Genomic DNA, 8,265 nt, shown 5'->3' with positions numbered 1-8,265 from the left:
TTCACTTCAGGTTTACTGTATACCTTGGACCTTCTTATTGACGATGAAACACGGAAATTGCATCCGAATGTAATACAAAAGGCACAATGTCGACTTAAGTACAAGAGGAGTGACACTCTACCTTACTATGATTTGAACCTCTCCTGTGAGTCCAGTTTTACAATCCGATGCTTCACTTCCGGTTTACTGTATACCTTGGACATTCTTATTGACGATGAAACACAGAAATTGCATCCGAATTTAATACAAAAGGCACAATGCCTACTTAAGTACAAGAGGACTGACACTATAACTTTCTATGATTTAAACCTCTCCTGTGAGTTGAGTTTTAGATTCCGAAGCTTCACTTCAGGTTTACTGTATACCTTGGACCTTCTTATTGATGATCAAAAACAGAAACTGCATCCGAATTAATACAAAAGGCACAATGCCGACTTAAGTACAAGAGGACTGACACTCTAACTTTCTATGATTTGATCCTCTCCTGCGAGTCCAGTTTTGGATTCCGATGCATCACTTCAGGTTTACTGTATAAGTTGGACCTTCTTATTGACGATGAAACACAGAAATTGCATCCGAATTTAATACAAAAGGCACAATGTCGAATTAAGTACAAGGGGAGTGACACTTTACCTTTCTATGATTTGAACCTCTCCTGAGAGTCCAGTTTTTGATTCCGATGCTACACTTCAGGTTTACTGTACACCTTGGGCCTTCTTATTGACGATGAAACACAGAAATTGAATCCGAATTTATTACAAAAGGCACAATGCCGAATTAATTACAAGAGGACAGACACTCTAACTTCCTTTGATTTAAACCACTCCTGTGACTCCAGTTTTAGATTCCAATGCTTTACTTCAGGTTTACTGTATACCTTGGACTTTCTTATTGACGATGAAACACAGAAATTCCATACGAATTTAATACAAAAGGCACAATGCCGACTTAAGTACATGAGGACTGACACTCTAACTTTCTTTGATTTAAACCTCTCCTGTGACTTCGGTTTTTGATTCCGAAGCCCCACTTCATGTTTACTGTATACCTTGGACCTTCTTATTGACGATGAAACATAGAAATTGCATCCGAATATAATACAAAATGCGCAATGCAGACTAAAGTACAAGAGGACTGATACTCTAACTTCCTTTGATTTGATCCTCTCCTGTGAGTCCAGTTTCAGATTCCGATGTTTCACTTCAGGTTTACTGTATACCTTGGACCTTCTTATTGACGATGAAACACAGAAATTGCATCTGAATTTAATTCCAAAGGCACATTGTCGACTTGAATACCAGAGGACTGACACTCTAACTTTCTACAATTTGAACCCCTCCTGTGAGTCCAGTTTTAGATTCCGATGCTTCACTTCAGGTTTACTGTATACCTTCAACCTTATTATTGACGATGAAACACAGAAATTGCATCCAAATTTAATACAAAAGGCACAATATCAACTTAAGTACAAGAGGACTGACACTTTAACTTTTTATGATTTGAACCTCTCCTTTGAGTTGAGTTTTAGATTCTGATGCTTCACTTCCGGTTTACTGTATACCTTGGACCTTCTTATTGACGATGAAACACAGAAATTCCATACGAATTTAATACAAAAGGCACAATGCCAGCTTAAGTACAAGAGGACAGACACTCTATCTTTCTTTGATTTAAACCTCTCCTGTGAATCCAGTTTTAGATTCCGATGCTTCACTTCAGGTTTACTGTAAACCTTGGACCATCTAATTGACAATGAAACACAGAAAATCCATCCGAATTTATTACAAAAGGCACAATGCCGACGTAAGTAGAAGAGGACTGACACTCTAACCATCTATGATTTGAGCCTCTCCTGTGACTTGAGTTTTAGATTCTGATGCTTCACTTCAGTTTTACTGTATACCTTGGACCTCCTTATTGACGATGAAACACGGAAATTGCATCCGAATGGAATACAAAAGGCACAATGTCGGCTTGAGTACAAGAGGAGTGACACTCTACCTTACTATGATTTGAACCTCTCCTGTGAGTCCAGTTTTACATTCCGATGCTTCACTTCAGGTTACTGCATACCTTGGACATTCTTATTGACGATGAAACACAGAAATTGCATCCGAATTTAATACAAAAGGCACAATGCCGACTTAAGTACAGGAGGACTGACACTATAATTTTCTATGATTTAAACCTCTCCTGTGAGTTGAGTTTTAGATTCCGAAGCTTCACTTCAGTTTTACTGTATACCTTGGACCTTCTTATTGATGATCAAAAACAGAAACTGCATCCGAATTAATACAAAAGGCACAATGCCGACTTAAGTACAAGAGGACTGACACTCTAACTTTCTATGATTTGTTCCTCTCCTGTGAGTCCAGTTTTGGATTCCGATGCTTCACTTCAGGTTTACTGTATAACTTGGACCTTCTTATTGACGATGAAACACAGAAATTGCATCCGAATTTAATACAAAAGGCACAATGCCGACTTAAGTACACGAGGACTGACACTCTAACTTTCTATGGTTTGAACCTCTCCTGTGAGTCCAGTATTAGATTCCGATGCTTCACTTCCGGTTTACTGTATCTCTTGGACCTTCTTATTGACGATGAAACATAGAAATTGCATCCGAATTTAATACAAATGGCACAATGCAGACTTAAGTACAAGAGGACAGACACTCTAACTTTCTTTGATTTAAACCTCTCCTGTGAGTCCAGTTTTAGATTCCGATGCTACACCTCAGGTTTACTGTAAACCTTGGACCTTCTTATTGACAATGAAACACAGAGAATCCATCCGAATTTCTTACAAAAGGCACAATGCCAACGTAAGTTGGAAGAGGACTGACACTCTAGCTATCTACGATTTGAACCTCTCCTGTGAGTCCCGTTTTAGACTCCAATGCTTCACTTCAGGTTTACTGTATAACTTGGACCTTCTTATTGACGATGAAACACAGAAATTGCATCCGAATTTAATACAAAAGGCACAATGCCGACTTAAGTACAAGAGGACTGACACTCTAACTTTCTATGGTTTGAACCCCTCCTGTGAGTCCAGTTTTAGATTCCGATGCTTCACTTCCGGTTTACTGTATCTCTTGGACCTTCTTATTGACGATGAAACATAGAAATTGCATCCGAATTTAATACAAAAGGCACAATACCGACTTAAGTACAAGAGGACAGACACACTAACTTTCTATGATTTAAACTTCTCCTGTGAGTCCAGTTTTAGATTCCGATGCTTCACTTCAGGTTTACTCTATCCCATGGACCTTCTTATTGACGATGAAACACAGAAATTGCATCCGAATTTAATACAAAAGGCACAATGTCGAATTAAGCACAAGGGGAGTGACACTTTACCTTTCTATGATTTGAACCTCTCCTGTGAGTTCAGTTTTAGATTCCGATGCTTCACTTTAGTTTTACTGTATACCTTGGACCTTCTTATTGACGATGAACCACAGAAATTGCATCCGAATGTAATACAAAACGCACATTGACGACTTAAGCACAGGAGGACTGACACTATAAATTTCTATGATTTGAACCTCTCCTTTGAGTTGAGTTTTAGATTCCGATGCTTCACTTCAGGTTTCCTGTATACCTTGGACGTTCTTATTGACGATAAAACACAGAAATTTTATCCGAATTTATTACAAAAGGCACAATGCAAACATAAGTACAAGAGGACTGACACTCTATCTTTCTATGATTTGAACCTCTCCTGTGAGTACAGTTTTAGATTCCGATGCTTCACTTCAGGTTTACTGTATACCTTTGATCTTCTTATTGTCGATGAAACACAGAAATTGCATCCGAATTTAATACAAAAGGCACAATGCAGACTTAAGTAAAAGAGGACTGGCACTCTAACTTTCTATGATTTGAACCTCTCCTGAGAGTCCAGTTTTAGATTCCGATGCTACACTTCAGGTTTACTGTATACCTTGGGCCTTCTTATTGACGATGAAACACAGAAATTGCATCCGAATTTATTACAAAAGGCACAATGCCGAATTAAGTACAAAAGGAGAGACACTCTAACTTCCTTTGATTTAAACCTCTCCTGTGACTCCAGTTTTAGATTCCAATGCTTCACTTCAGGTTTACTGTATACCTTGGACTGTCTTATTGACGATGAAACACAGAAATTCCATCCGAATTTAATACAAAAGGCACAATGCCGACTTAAGTACAAGAGGACAGACACTCTAACTTTCTTTGATATAAACCTCTCCTGTGACTTCGGATTTTGATTCCGATGCTCCACTTCATGTTTACTGTATACCTTGGACCTTCTTATTGACGATGAAACATAGAAATTGCATCCGAATTTAATACAAAATGCACAATGCAGACTAAAGTACAAGAGGACTGATACTCTAACTTTCTTTGATTTGATCCTCTCCTGTGAGTCCAGTTTTAGATTCCGATGCTACACTTCAGGTTCACTGTATACCTTGGGCCTTCTTATTGACGATGAAACACAGAAATTGCATCCGAATTTATTAAAAAAGGCACAATGCCGAATTAAGTACAAAAGGAGAGACACTCTAACTTCCTTTGATTTAAACCTCTCCTGTGAGTCCAGTTTTAGATTCCGATGCTTCACTTCAGGTTTACTGTATACCTTCAACCTTATTATTGACGATGAAACACAGAAATTGCATCCGAATTTAATACAAAAGGCACAATATCAACTTAAGTACAAGAGGACTGACACTATAAATTTCTATGATTTGAACCTCTCCTGTGAGTTGCGTTTTGGATTCTGATGCTTTACTTCAGGTTTACTGTATACCTTGGACCTTCTTATTGACGATGAAACACGGAAATTGCATTCGAATTTAATACAAATGGCACAATTCCGACTTAAGTACAAGAGGACAGACACTCTAACTTTCTTTGATTTAAACCTCTCCTGTGAGTGCAGTTTTAGATTCCGATGCTTCACTTCCGGGTTACTGTATCTCTTGGACCTTCTTATAGACGATGAAACATAGAAATTGCATCCGAATTTAATACAAAAGGCACAATGCCGACTTAAGTACAAGAGGACAGACACTCTACCTTTCTTTGATTTAAACCTCTCCTGTGAGTCCAGTTTTAGATTCCGATGCTACACGTCAGGTTTACTGTAAACCTTGGACCTTCTTATTGACAATGAAACACAGAGAATCCATCCGAATTTATTACAAAAGGCACAATGCCAACGTAAGTTGGAAGAGGACTGACACTCTAACTATCTATGATTTGAACCTCTCCTGTGAGTCCCGTTTTAGACCCCAATGCTTCACTTCAGGTTTATTGTGTACCTTGGACCTTCTTATTGACGATGAATCACAGAAATTGCGTCCGAATATAATATAAAAGGTACAATGAAGGCTTAGGTACAAGAGGACTGACACTCTTACTTTCTATGATTTGAACAACTCCTGTGAGTGTAGTTTCAGATTCCGATGCTTCACTTCAGGTTTACGGTATACCTTGGACCTTCTTATTGACGATGAAACACAGAAATTGCATCCCAATTTAATACAAAAGGCACAATGCAGACTTAAGTACAAGAAGACTGACACTCTAACTTTCTATAATTTGAACCTCTCCTGTGAGTCCAGTTTTAGATTCCGATGCTTCACTTCAGGATTACTGTTTCTCTTGGACCTTCTTATTGCCCATGAGACTCAGAAATTGCATCCGAATTTAATACAAAATGCAAAATGCAGACTAAAGTACAAGAGGACTGACACTCTAACTTTCTTTGAATTGAACCTCTCCTGTGAGTCCAGTATTAGATTCCGAAGTTTCACTTCAGGTTTACTGTATACCTTGGACCTTGTTATTGACGATGAAACACAGAAATTTCATCCGAATTTCATACAAAAGACACAATGCTGACTTAAGTAGAACAAGACTGAAACTCTAACTTCCTATGATTTGAACCTCTCCTGTGAGTCCAGTTTTAGATTCCGATGCTTCACTTCAGGTTTACTGTATCCCTTGGACCTTCTTATTGACGATGAGACACAGAAATTGCATCCGAATTTAATACAAAAGGCACAATGCCGACTTAAGTACAAGAGCACTGACACTCTACCTTTCTATGATTTGAACCTCTCCTGTGAATTGAGTTTTGGATTCCGATGCTTCACTTCAGGTTTACTGTTTACCTTGGACCTTGTTATTGATGATCAAAAAAAATAAATTGCATCCGAATTTAATACAAAAGGCACAATGCCGACTTAAGAACAAGAGGACTGACACTTTAACTTTCTATGATTTGAACCTCTCCCGTGAGTCCAGTTTTACATTCTGATGGTTCACTTCAGGTTTACTGTATCCCTTGGACCTTCTTATTAACGATGAAACACAGAAATTGCATCCGAATTTAATACAAAATTCACATTGTCGACTTAAATACCAGAGGACTGACACTTTAACTTTCTATGATTTCAACCTCTCCTGTGAGTTGAGTTTTAGATTCTGATGCTTCACTTCAGGTTTACTGTATACCTTGGACCTTCTTATTGACGATGAAACACAGAAATTGTATTCGAATTTAATGCAAAAGTTACAATTCCGACTTAAGTACAAGAAGACAGACACTCTAACATTCTTTGATTTAATCCTCTCCAGTGAGTGCAGTTTTAGATTCCGATGCTTCACTTCCGGTTTACTGTACCCCTTGGACCTTCTTATTGACGATGAAACATAGAAATTGCATCCGAATTTAATACAAAAGGCACAATGCCGACTTAAGTACAAGAGGACTGACACTCTAACTCTCTATGATTTGAACCTCTCCTGTGTGACCAGTTTTAGATTCCGATGCTTCACCTCAGGTTTACTGTATACCTTGGACCTTCTTGTTGACGATGAAACACAGGAATTGCATCCGAAAGTAATACAAAAGGCACATTGACGACTTAAGCACAGGAGGACCGACACTATAAATTTCTATGATTTGAACCTCTCCTTTGAGTTGAGTTTTAGATTCCGATGCTTCACTTCAGGTTTCCTGTATACCTTGGACGTTCTTATTGACGATAAAACACAGAAATTTTATCCGAATTTATTACAAAAGGCACAATGCAAACATAAGTACAAGAGGACTGACACTCTATCTTTCTATGATTTGAACCTCTCCTGTGAGTACAGTTTTAGATTCCGATGCTTCACTTCAGGTTTACTGTATACCTTGGATCTTCTTATTGTCGATGAAACACAGAAATTGCATCCGAATTTAATACAAAACGCACAATGCAGACTTAAGTACAAGAGGTCTGGCACTCTAACTTTCTATGATTTGAACCTCTCCTGAGAGTCCAGTTTTAGATTCCGATGCTACACTTCAGGTTTACTGTATACCTTGGGCCTTCTTATTGACGATGAAACACAGAAATTGCATCCGAATTTATTACAAAAGGCACAATGCCGAATTAAGTACAAAAGGAGAGACACTCTAACTTCCTTTGATTTAAACCTCTCCTGTGACTCCAGTTTTAGATTCCAATGCTTCACTTCAGGTTTACTGTATACCTTGGACTGTCTTATTGACGATGAAGCACAGAAATTCCATCCGAATTTAATACAAAAGGCACAATGCCGATTTAAGTACAAGAGGACAGACACTCTAACTTTCTTTGATATAAACCTCTCCTGTGACTTCGGATTTTGATTCCGATGCTCCACTTCATGTTTACTGTATACCTTGGACCTTCTTATTGACGATGAAACATAGAAATTGCATCCGAATTTAATACAAAATGCACAATGCAGACTAAAGTACAAGAGGACTGATACTCTAACTTTCTTTGATTTGGTCCTCTCCTGTGAGTCCAGTTTTAGATTCCGATGTTTCACTTCAGGTTTACTGTTTACCTTGGACCTTCTTATTTACGATGAAACACAGAAATTGCATCCGAATTTAATTCCAAAGGCACATTGTCGACTTGAATACCAGAGGACTGGCACTCTAACTTTCTACGATTTGAACCCCTCCTGTGAGTCCAGTTTTAGATTCCGATGCTTCACTTCAGGTTTACTGTATACCTTCAACCTTATTGTTGACGATGAAACACAGAAATTGAATCCGAATTTAATACAAATGGCACAATATCAACTTAAGTACAAGAGGACTGACACTATAACTTTCTATGATTTGAACCTCTCCTGTGAGTTGCGTTTTGGATTCTGATGCTTTACTTCAGGTTTACTGTATACCTTGGACCTTCTTATTGACGATGAAACACGGAAA

The sequence above is a fragment of the Schistocerca americana genome, unplaced genomic scaffold (genome assembly GCF_021461395.2).
Source record: "Schistocerca americana isolate TAMUIC-IGC-003095 unplaced genomic scaffold, iqSchAmer2.1 HiC_scaffold_16, whole genome shotgun sequence".
Lineage (NCBI taxonomy): Eukaryota > Metazoa > Arthropoda > Insecta > Orthoptera > Acrididae > Schistocerca > Schistocerca americana.
Note: the sequence above shows the minus strand (reverse complement) of the source record.